This window comes from Hylobates moloch, unplaced genomic scaffold, assembly GCF_009828535.3.
Source record: "Hylobates moloch isolate HMO894 unplaced genomic scaffold, HMol_V3 SCAFFOLD_3, whole genome shotgun sequence".
Classification (NCBI taxonomy): domain Eukaryota; kingdom Metazoa; phylum Chordata; class Mammalia; order Primates; family Hylobatidae; genus Hylobates; species Hylobates moloch.
This window is the reverse complement of record NW_026652278.1, coordinates 143,320,061-143,332,707: the sequence shown is the minus strand read 5'-3', so window position 1 is coordinate 143,332,707 and position 12,647 is coordinate 143,320,061. Positions and strand designations below refer to the sequence as shown.

Genomic DNA, 12,647 nt, shown 5'->3' with positions numbered 1-12,647 from the left:
TGAGAATGATTGCAAGAGATATTAACATACTTCCTCCCAGGACTTATAGGCTAATGATTTTATAATTGAGACCCAGAAGTCTCATCTTAAGTTAATGAAGTGATAGGATGCCTCTTCAAAAGCACTTGGTAAATAATCATTGATGAATGAATGAAGAAACAGACCTAGATAAATTAAGTAATGACAGCACAACAATAGCAGCAAACTCAAAGAGTGGTGACTCTGTGTGCTCTCAGCGCCCACTGACTAAGGGGTTTTATGCATTTGGAATTCATTACTCCTCACAGTAACTTTATAAAGTGGGTACTTTCTTAACTCCATTTTCAGATGGAAACCTGAGACATGAAAGGTTTCATAGCCAACAAGCGGCAGAGCTAGGACTCAACCCCTTACAGTCTGGCTCTAGCATTTGGCACTACTATACAACCCTCTCTGCCTAAGTAACCTGTCCAGGTTCCTGCATGGAGATTACTTATAACTAGGTTTGTCTGACATCAGACTATGTGCTTTCAGCCGCCATTCTCTACTATTTCCCTAAAGGATCATTGCCTATCAAGGAAGTTTCTTGTGAGGGCACCCTCCGGCTTCAGGCTGCTTTATTTACCTACTCAATCAATCAGTTACTCTCTTACAAAAGAAAAGACAGAGTCAAGAAATCTTAAAACTAATTGCTGGTTGTCATGCAGGGCAAAAAAAAAAGGAGAGATATATTTGTTTGACTAAATTTTCTACTCATCCATCTTTCTGGGAAACCAACTAAAGTTATTCTCCAAAAGTCACAACACAAATCTTTAGCAAAATGAGGACTTGCAAAGAGGCAGACCTCGGTATTTATTGTTAAAACAGATGATGGAAACCATCTACTCCAACCTGCTCATTTCACAGGTGAGAAAGCCAGGCACAGAGAGGTTCAGTGTGTCTTATTCTAAGTTATGCACCTGATGAATGGCAGAGCCAAGACTAGAAGCAGATCTCTTGTCTCTCTGCTTAACAAACTCTGCGTTATTCCTGTTCAGCCTCAGGTTTCTTTCTGTACCCTGAGCAGTTAGCATTTCATGCATTCATTATTCAGTCACTTATTCATTCACCCCCCACCCCTCATATGTTTACTGAGTGCTTTCTCTGTGCCAAGCTCTGTTCTCTGTGCTGGTCTTCGAGTGGGATATAGGAAAGATATAATTTCTGCATCCATAGAGTTTACAATCAACTGAGGGAGACAGGCCCCAGATAAACAAATTAAGAAATAAAAAGAAAATGTCAGGGAGTGAAAACCGCCATGATGAAAACAGGTGTGAAAGAAAGGGGCCTACTGGAGCCCAGGGCTCACAAAAGGTCTTGTGGGAGTTGCATTTAAGCCACTTATTGAGTGGTGACAGCGAGAAAGAGCATCCCAGGGCCAAGGCTGGTGGAGGAGCACATGCTAGGAGTGTCTGAAAAGCAGGAAAAAAGGACCATGGGAAGGAGGGACAGGGGGCTGGGATGGTGAATTTTATGAGTGGACTTGACTGGGCCACAGAGTGCCCAGATTAAACACTATTTCTAGGCATATTTTTGAGGTTGTTTCAAGATGAAATTAACATTTGAATCTGTGGATTCTGTAAAGTAGATCTAGCTCAGTGTGGGTGAGCATCAGCCAATTCCTTGAGGGCCTGAACAGAACAAAAGGCAGAGGGAGGAGAAATTTGCCCCTTTGCTTCCTGCCGTGTACTTGAGCCGGGACATCAGTCTTCTGCCCTTGGACTGGGATTTACACCCTCAGCCTCTGGTTCTCAGGCCTTCAGACTTGGACTGGAATTATACTGTCGGTCTCCTCTCCAGTTTGCAGAAAGCAGATCATGGGACTTGATCTGCTCAGCCTCAATAATCGCGTGAGCCAATTCCTCATAATAAATTGTGTGTGTGTGTGTGTGTGTGTGCGTGTGTGTGTGCGTGTGTGTGTGTGTATTTATATACGCATACCTCCTATTGGTTCTGTTTCTCTGGAGAACCCTGACTAACACAGAGGTGACCTATTTTGTAAAGTGTGACAGTCCGATCAAAAAGACTTGTCAAGCCATTAAGAAAGATGATTACAATGCAATATAGCAAGCTGGAAATTGATCACAGTATAATGTGGGAGAGAAAAAGCAGGATATAATTGTATGGAAGCCATGACTACAACTCTATGAAAATATTGAAAGGAAAATGATTCGGATGGCTACATAGAGTTGGAGGATTATGGATAATGTGGTTTCTTTTTTCCCCATTTCTTTACTGTTTCCAATTTTTCTCTGTGCTTCATTGCTTAAATTAAGAACTGAAATGGATAAAAATAAACGTAGCTGATGCTTTAAAAAAAAGAACTAGGCTCCAGAGTGTTCTAGATTAGTCTTGAGATACATTTTTCTTAACTTAAATATTTTAAAGTAATACATACATACAGATTTTAAAAATCAAATAGTAGACCCTACCCCTTCCCAACTCCAAGTTACATTCTCCTGAAGTAACCACTTTCAAGTCTTTTGGCTGTTTTTTTTTTTCTTCTTATAGTAATTCTTTTTTTTTTTTTTTTTTGAGACGGAGTCTCATTCTGTTGCCCAGGCTGGAGTGCAGTGGCGTGATCTCGACTCACTGCAAGCTCCGCCTCCCGGGTTCACGCCATTCTCCTGCCTCAGTCACCCTACTGGTAGGACTACAGGCGCCCGCCACCATGCCTGGCTAATTTTTTGTATTTTTAGTAGAGACAGGATTTCACCGTGTTAGCCAAGATGGTCTCAATCTCCTGACCTCATGATCCGCCCGCCTCGGCCTTCCAAAGTGCTGGGATTACAGGTGTGAGCTACTGCACCTGGCCTTCTTATAGTAATTCTTAAATTTTTAAATAACATGCCTCTATTTCTACTGCTTGATTTCCCAACATCCTGGGAATTCTTTTTATTTCTCTACAACTTTAGACTCTACTTTTTCTTAGTTCCCATCTTGGTTTACTTTATTGACTTACTGTTTTACTGGGACATAAATTTTTTAAGGAAGAATTCATGCAAAATAAACTCACGTGTTTGAATAAGCCTTCATTCTATTCTCATATTTGATTGAGAATTTGACTGGGTGTATAACTATGGGTGAGAAATATTTTTTGGAGCATCACTCCACTGTCTGTGAGGTTTTACTGTGGCTATTGAAAGTTTAATAACATTCTCATTTCTAATTTTTTATATATGACCTATTCCCCCTACTCCCTATACCATCTGTTTTAAGTTCTTCTCTTTAGCCCTGCTATATTGGAATTTCACTCAATGTGAATTGTTGTGGATCTTTTTATTATTCATTTTACTTGATACTCAAGGGTCCTTTTCCAACTGAAAACATGTACCCTTAAATATAGGGAATTTGTGTTTAATAATTTTGCTTGGTTTTCTGTTTTCTCCTTTTGGAGTACCTATTACTTGTATGTTGGACCTCTTGATAGATATCATATTTTCTTTTCTTTTCTCTGTAATTTTATATCTTTTAAATTCTATTTCCTGAAAGAGTTCTTCTACTTTTATCATCCAGTTCCTTCTATTGAATTTTTAGACGTCTGCTATGATGTTTCTAATTTTTAAAAACTGTTTCTCTTTCTCTGGATGTTCCATTTTATAACATTTAATTCTTGGTTCATAGATGCAATGTTATCCCTTACCTTCCAATATTAATTATAGTTTGTTACCATCGTAGTTTTCCTCAGTACTTGCCTTGATTCTATTCCCTCCTACTTTCTTCCCCGTCTCCCCCAACAAATTGTTTGTTTTGATACATGGCCTTCATATTGGGAGCTTTCATCAAATGTCTGTTAACATATGGCCATCTCTTTCCATTTCAGACTGGGACACAAAAGAGATGATCAGAAACTGGGCAGGAGAGGGATAAGGCTTATAGAGAGGAGACTTTCTTCACAATAGGATGAATAGTGGGGACTTGCTGGCTGCATTAGGGAACCCCCAGAAATAAGGGTTCTTAGATTTGGGGGAATGGGGTCAGTCATCAGTCTTTTTCTCCAGAGACCAAATTTCTTTCTTTTTTTTTTTTTTTTTGTTTGAGACGGAGTCTCGCTCTGTCGCCCAGGCTGGAGTGCAGTGGCGCCATCTCGGCTCACTGCAAGCTCCGCCTCCCAGGTTCATGCCATTCTCCTGCCTCAGCCTCTCCGAGTAGCTGGGACTACAGGCGCCCGCCACCACGCCCAGCTAATTTTTTTGTATTTTTTAGTAGAGACGGGGTTTCACCGTGGTCTGGATCTCCTGACCTTGTGATCCGCCTGCCTCAGCCTCCCAAAGTGCTGGGATTACAAGCGTGAGCCACCACACCCGGCCCAGAGACCAAATTTCTAATCTGCTTTCTGGGAATTAGGGTTGAAGTGGTAATAATAATAATAAATATGTGTGGGAATGGGAGAGAGGCTGTCACTGAATCCAGTGTGCTTTCAGTTATGTTTGGTGTCAAGGTTAGAGCTCTTTCAATTCAATTTCTCCTGAGACAAAACTTACAGTCTTTGGAATAGAGGAGGACAAGCCATCTTGCTTAGTATATAGAGGGAAAGAATCCAGGCTCAATTACTCCTTATACAGACTTTTAACCAATCTTCTAGTTTTCAGTCCCACCCCTCATCCCAGTCTTCTGGTGTATGTGATGCTTCCAACCTCTAAGACTTAACAGGGTCTTATAAAAAAATAATAGAGAAAATGGAGGAAATATAAATGTTATTGGACTAGTGAAAACTATCAATCTACTGATCCGGGAAACAACCCATCTTAGATGAAATTCAGGTGTTTAAAGAAATTCAGACATTACAGCAGACATTTAAAACCTGAATAGAAGGGATTGGAGATAAACACTGAAGAACTCTTTCAGGAAACAGAATTAAAAAGATAAAAAATTGCAGAGAAAAGATAAGAAAATATGATATCAATCAAGAAGTCCAATATACAAATAATAGGGGTTCTGAAAGGAGAAAACAGAAAACAAGGAGGGGCAAAATCATTAACCTCTAAGACTACACTCTCATAGACTAACTTGTTGTTGGATCTTTTTATAGGAACTTAGGAAAGTTCATAAAGCTGAAGCCTAACTCAGCACTTATGCCAATACTTTAATTTGTTATAGTATGTAATTTTTAAGACATTAAAAAGAGTACACCTGCTGTACTTACATGTTAAAAGCCTAATAATAAAGTGAATACTAATGAATACACCTTCAAATAAAGAAAAGTAGCACATTACTAATATTAGCGAATTTCATAGAGGGATTATTTCCTGGATCAGTAGATGGATACTTTTCATTTGTTCAGGAACATTTACACCTCTTCCATTTTCTTCATTATCTCTTTGTAAGGCTCTATCACACCTTCTCACTTTGGCTTCCAGTTTTCTTAACCTCTCCCTCATATTTCCCACCTTGTCTCTTTATATTTGCTGAATGTATTTTAACAAGGATCTCAGTATATTTGGGCAACAGAGCTTGCCACAAAGTCTAGTCTGTCATACTCCTGGAAAAGAAAGTGCCAGGTCTCATCCAGCTTGTAATGTTTAATTGGCATCAGTAGCCTGCTCTCATCTCCTTTTCTTTTTCTTTTTTTTAACGTGTGTGATTGTAAACATCTTCAATTCCTTTTCTATCATTTCAGAGGGGTTCCAGGAGAAATACGTGATAAACTCTATATGGTTTGGCTGTGTTTCCACCCAAATCTCATCTTGAATTGTAGCTCCCGTAATCCCCATGTGTTGTGGGAGGGACCTGGTGGGCAGCAATTGAATCATGGGGGTGGTTTTTCCTGTGCTGTTCTCGTGATAGTGAATAAGTTTCATGAGATCTGATGGTTTCATAAAGGGCAGTTCTGCTCACACTGTCTTGCCTGCTGCCATGTAAGACGTGTCTTTGCTCCTCCTTTGCCTTCTGCCATGATTGTGAGGCCTCCCCAGCCATGTGAAACTGTGAGTCCAGTAAACCTCTTTTTGTTTATAAATTACCCGGTCTCAGGTATATCTTTATTAGCAGCATGAGAACAGACTAATACAAACACTCTTGTTCAATCTGAAATGTATAAGTGGAAGTTGGTTAGGTGTCTTTTAAAATTGTGCAGCATTGCATTGGGGGTTTAATATCTCCAAATAAGTAAACTTGTATAGAAATCTACTGAAATAATCATTTGATATACTTTTGCCTAAGTGAAATTATTGGGACAAATCCCTAAGTGGCATTGCAAGTGTTTCCCTTTGGCATCCTCAGTAGGGAACCATCTCGTGGATAGAAGGACTTTTTCTGAGACTTATCCAGATGGAAATCTTCACTTCAAAAATAAATCTTTGTATTTCATAACAAAGCCTTTAGAAAAAATACATTAGTCATCTTTATTAAAAAACTGAACAACTTAATTTGATTTAGAGACAAGGGAAGACCGAAATGCTCATGTTAAACCCATTTCTTTCCTTGTCCATGAAGAAAGATTAAGTCTTCAAATGGCCACTTCTTTTTTTTTTTTTTGAGACAGAGTCTTGCTCTAGCCCAGGCTGGAGTGCAGTGGCGCGATCTCCGCTCACTGCAGGCTCCGCCCCCCGGGGGTTCACATGGCCACTTCTTAGTCTGAGTGACTAGAAAATCACTCTACCAGTGCATGATGATGGCTGGGTAATCACTGGTTAATGACAAAACTTATTGATTTCACGACTTCTTTGAACTGAACGTCTCTCTGTAAGTCTAAATCCTGGATATGTGAAGTATGAAAGTATTTCATGACAGTACGTTAGTATGGACCAGCTTTATATTTAGACCCAAGCCCTGAACTGCCCCGACACCCCCTATTTCCTTTGTGAGCTAAGAGTCTTCCCACAGAGGCCAGTCTGGGTCATCTCTTTGCTGTGATCAGGTAGGGTCCTTCCTGACAAGGCCCTGCCCCCTCCTGGCCTTGACTACCCCTGGGCAGTGGCCCCTGGGGTGGACCTGCTCTCCTGCTCTGACAAGCAGTCATCTATCTTAGAGCACAGGCTCTAATTACCCCTGCCATTAGCCTGCTTGGCAGGACTGCAGATGTTGTTAATGGTGGTGAAATTATCCATTGCCTTTCAAAACTCCAGAGCCACTCGATGTTTGTCCCTGTGACCTCTCACAGCACTTCATTTCTTTATTCACTTTGCTGCTGTATTGAACCTTAACCTTGAGTGTGAGATAAAAAACAAGGAGGAGAATGTCACTCTCTCCAACGTTCCTTTATTCCCTTCCTCAGCCCCTCACCCCCTACTTATTTGGGGATGTAACCCAGCACCATCCTCATTGCCATGCTGTTTGTCAGCAGGGAGCTCTTGACAGTGTGGATGTCCCATTCTTCCCTGCCTCTGCCCATCTCGTAGATCTTTTCTCACAAATTAAAAATAACTTGTCGCTCCTTATTAGAAAATCAATATATTTTCATGTCTGGGAAAATTAGAAAAATGCAGATAAGCAGAAAGAAGAAAAATAAATCCATACTCTCACCTTCCAGAGATAAACAATGTTAAAATTTTATAGTATATCTTTACAGACATTTCTCTATAGGAGGATATGAGATGAGACTGTTATAATAATCACCATAACTAACATCTATTGGTGCTGTTCAGATTGCTTTGGCGTGTATTAATTGATTCACTAAATTGTCTCAAGAACCCTATGAAGTAGGTTTAATTCCTTCCTTCCTTCCCTCCCTCCCTCCTTCCTTCTTTCTCCTTCCTTCCTTCCTTCCTCGCTCCTTCCTTCCTTCCTTCCTTCCATCCTTCCTTCCTTTTCTCTCTCTCTCTCTCTCTCTCTCAGTTTTGCTCCCGTTGCCCAGGCTGGAGGGCAATTGCACGATTGTGGCTCACTGCAACCTCTGCCTCCTGGGCTCAACTGATTCTCCTCCCTCAGCCTCCTGAGGGATTACAGGCACCTGCCACCATGCCCAGCTACATTTTGTTATTTTTAGTAGAGATGAGGTTTTGCCATGTTGGCCAGGCTGGTCTCAAACTCCTGACCTCAGGTGATCCACCTGTCTCGGCCTCCAAAAGTGCTGGGATTACAGGCGTGAGCCACTGCACCCGGCCGAAGTAGGTTTAATTTCTATTGCCATTTTGCAGGTGAGGAAACTGAAGCAGGGAGAGATTACAAATATTGCCGAAAGCCTTGTATCTATTGAACTGGAAGAAGTGGGAGCTTAACCCAAGTTGTCTGCCTCCAGGCTCTGAATTCTTCAATAATAAATTATATTATTATCTAACCTGCTTTTTCAATTTCACAAAGTCTAAATATCTTTCTTTGTTACTCTTAATCCACGACATGATTTCGAATAATTATGAAGACTTAGTAGAATATCAAAATATGAATATGTTGAAATTTCTTCAACCAAACTTTAGGGCAGTTTTCTTTTTCTTGTATTTACTCTTATTTTATTTTTTGCTATGATAAACAACACCTAAATTTTTTTTTAATGAGATAAATCCTTCAGGAATTTGGCTACAGGGAAAGCAAAAATAAATAGACAATGTAAATAATGTTCAGTTTATTTCACACTTGCAAATGAAAGCTTCATGTACTCCTTTGTTCAATTCATTATTTCTAAGCGATATTTGTCTACTTTTAAAAATGCTAATAATTATTGAATATTTTCTATGTGTCAGCCACACCTTATTTGTGCTGGTTAATTGCTGATATTTACTCACAAGTAATTCAGGCTCAAAATGAGATTCTGGTAAAGTCAGAGAGGAGGAAAGGAGAAGACTTTCTGGATGTCTCTGCCCCTGTTACATCCTGCCTTTTTCCTAGGTATTCCCAACTAAGCATCAGTTTTTTCATTTCCTTTTCCTTCCCTCCCTCCCTCCTTCCCTCCTTCCTCCCTCTCCCTTTCTTTATTTCCTGAGCCTGAATATTCTGTCTTTTCCCTTAGCTGGAAACAGCTCAACTGTTGACTATCCAGAAACCCTAATGTAGCTTTAATCTAATTCCTGTTCTGGAAGGACATTTTTGGCATACCATTTTGTCTCATCTGAGTGATAGACTAGGTCTATATTTGGCCAGTTAATCCACCACAGCAGAGTCTCTTTGGAATTTTTAGCTGATTGTCAGCCGGTCTATGTAAAATGTATTTGAATTGACCTCTGGCTGATAAGATAGACTAAATATCTTCATAACTTCATAATAGGTCCATTCTTCCATGATTCAGAGTACAAAGCCAGGGCGCAGGCAAGTCACTGATTGAATAATATGTAAACAGAGAGCTTGTCTATTTACTCATTTTTCTACTCCATGTAATGATGCCTAGCACGCAGGGAGCATTAGACATGGATTTGTAAAGTTGAAGAGGAACTCTCAGGAGATCTGGGTTCTAGTTTCAGTTCCACTACAGATTAGTAAAACTAGTTAGTAGCTGTTGGAGTGAGGCTTATTAATAACCACTTTGCCCCTCAATTGCTGCATACATATTACCCGCTTAGGAACTCTTGGCAATCCAATGAAACAACTCCTGAAGCTCTGTGATTTCCACAGAAGAATTGTGTTCTAGGTTCTCAAGGTATTAGCTTTCAAGAAAGAGTAAAAACATATTGACACTCTTATTTTGAAAGCTATGGAATTTAATTCCAGGACATTGTGCATGGCAAACAGGTGACCTCTTAGATGTTTCAGCTTCCCCCACCCCATTTTGACATAGATTGCAGATGAAATTTTCATGTAGGATCCCTTCCCGTGAGTGACCTAATATGGGAATTACGGGCTATGACAAGGATGAGAGAGGCTGTGGGATTCTGTACCATTCCTAGTCCACTAATATAACCCTACCCTTCTCTCCCACTTAAGAAAACACATTAGCTAAGACATATTTCAAAATTACCACAATAAAACTATGGGGTAGTGGTGCAGGAATAGACAAACTGACCAAAAAATGGAATATGCACCTGGACACCCAATCATGTATCCATGGGAAACTGGTATATAATAGAGCCGTTTCCCAAATCTGTGGGAGGAAGCTGGATCACTTAGTGAATAGTGTTGGGATAAATGACTCACTATGGAAAAAACCAAAGCTGGATGCCTACTTCTCAATACAGACAAAAATAAATTTCAAATGGACTAAGGACCCAAGTATGAAGGGAAAAGACACAAATCTTACAGAAGAGTCTATAGGGATCTATCTTTATGGCTTTGTAGTTTTCTGCACATTTCTTAACCAATACCCAAACAACATAAACCATAAGGGGAAAATTGATGGGTGTGACTATCTAAAAAATTAAAGATTTCAGTTCAAAACAGTTAACCTGCCTGTCCAATGGCGTGGAGAAAGATGTTCACAGTGTCTAAAATGAATAAGGAATTAATGCCCCAAGGAACTCCTGCAGATTGGCAAAAAAAGGATTGGAAACTCACATAAGAGCTAGACGGGCAAAGGATATGGGCAGTTTGTAGAAGGAGAAACCCAAATTGCTATTAAGCATTGTGAAGAGATACCCACTTCACTGGTAATCAGAGAAATGCAAATTTAAATTATAACACGATCCACTTTAAAATAATTAGATTGATAGAAATTGGAAACCTTATTAATATCAAGTGCTGAAAGGGATGTGGGGAAAAGAGAGCCCTCTGACACTGCTGGTGGGAGTGTAATATCCTATGCTTCCGCAATCCCACTCCTAGTGCAGCCTCCAGAGACAGACCTGCACAGATCTGTGAGGGGACATCTCCGTGGGTGGTCCTTGCAGCACCATTTATGCGTGTGTGTGTGTGTGTGTGTGTGTGTGTGTGTGTGTGTGTGTTAGAGTCAACTGAGGCATTCATCCCTAGGGCAATGCAGGAAGCAACTGTGCTGGATGCAAGGCAGTCAGCAATAATGATTAGATTTCAATATAACAGCAAGGAGATATTCCAAAAAACAGAGCTGGATGAAAGAAGTAACAGAGAGAATGAGATTTATAGCCCATTGCCTTTTGTAAATTAGATATTAAACATGCACACACAAAGTAATATTATATATTATTCAAGGATGTCCATATATCTACATAAAGATAGGAGTAAGGGGATGTGGAGGAGGGGGAATGAGAGTGGGATGAGCGAGTTGGAGGGAAAACAACAACAGCACTTTTGAAGGGCATTTTATGAATCCATGAGTGTACCATGCACTAAAGAGTAGAATTAATTCAACTCGGTGGATCTGTGGTCCAAAAGACAGGAAAAAGGAAGTAAAATCAAATTGAAATGTGGGTGAATGAGAGATATCCTCATGGTAATAACCCTGAAATATTGCTTATAGTCTGTGTAATAAATCATTGATAAATTTCAATTCTCCATTATTTGTAATAGTTTACTTGCAACACTTCCCAGCTGTCAGGACCCCTGGGGCTGAGAGCCCTAATGGGAGCTGTTTGTGTTCATAGTTCTTTGCCTGACATAATCCTACAGAGGTGAACTTAGCCCCAGAAACTAAAAGAAGCAGCCTCAATATTCAAGGAGCAATTAGGAGAAAGACTTGGAAAGGGTTTGCAATTACTATTCCATAAAGACCTAGTCTGAATACCTCTTTATCCATATTTTATTTCCTCCATCTAATATTTAAAGTCTTCCCCTTATATTTGTTGAATGAAAAGCAGAAATCTAAATAGCTCTAACATTATTTCCCTAATTCCCACAGCCTGCACTGCTCGGATGTCAGTCTCTACATTCCTAACACAAATGAGCAGGAGACAAAATCATTTGCAGGATTCTGAAATGAAGTTTTTCAGCGGAACACAGAGAAACAGTTAAATTTTGCAAAGCTGTGAAACTGGAGAGGGGGCTGTCCTCCAGATCTACCAACCAGAGACCTGGAAGGAATTACTTGCATGAGATTCATTTCTCTCTGTCTTTCTCTTTCTCCCCTCTCCCCGCCTATCTGCACCAAACTCACCTGTCAATTTCATCAGCGATACTTGAATGGATTTTCTAACCTGCCCCACTCCAAATTGATCAGTTAATTAAGTTGATCTCTACAAGATTGTTAAAGAACCAGGTCTTCTTCCTTTCATGTTATGCAGTTCCAAGTAAACTCCCTTTACTCTGGTATCCTTATCAGAGGCACACATCACAGGAAGTGGAGCATTCCTTATGAATATCTTAATCTGCACACAAATAGATTTTTTTCAATGCGAATTTGGATTTTTAAAAGCACGCTTACTGCAAGTACATTTTGCAGCCTCTTGTTTCCAGATCAGAATTGAGTGATTTTCTATTATTTATTTATTGTGACTTTAAAATATGCATTTCTTGGGATCATGCAGAATTGCTGTATATTTGCTTTGAAGATTAGAATAAAACTGGGAGATAATGTGGATGTCTCTTGTGATCAATGGCTGTGAGGCAATGTGTGTGGCTTTGGCCGCCGAGTCTCCAAGTGAAGTCACTCCTCCGATCTGAATGTGTGTGCACATTGTTGATAACTGGAATTAGTTTAGGAGGAAGTGAGACCAGTGTCCTGGGTACTAACGCCCTCTGAGGGGCTTCCAACCACTTGCAGACCATTATCTCATTAGTTCTCAAAATACTCCAGTGAGGAGGAAAGGAAGGAAGACACTAATGGAGTAATGAAATGGTAGAAAACACTTTGCTAATGTAGCCATCACTTTCTCCTCCCCTGCCGCAATCCCTAAGCCCGGATGCAGAAACTG

At 40.1% G+C, this 12,647-nt stretch overlaps 1 long non-coding RNA gene across 1 annotated transcript in view; it reads left to right on the top strand.

Moving 5' to 3' along the window:
• The window catches only part of LOC116465098 (uncharacterized), an 89,738-nt gene extending 77,440 nt beyond the window's left edge, over nucleotides 1-12,298 (top strand). The window contains exon 6 of the long non-coding RNA XR_004247099.2: nucleotides 11,636-12,298. This is a non-coding gene — a long non-coding RNA (uncharacterized LOC116465098). The remainder of the gene's footprint in view (nucleotides 1-11,635) is intronic.
• The last annotated feature ends 349 nt before the right edge of the window (nucleotides 12,299-12,647 follow it).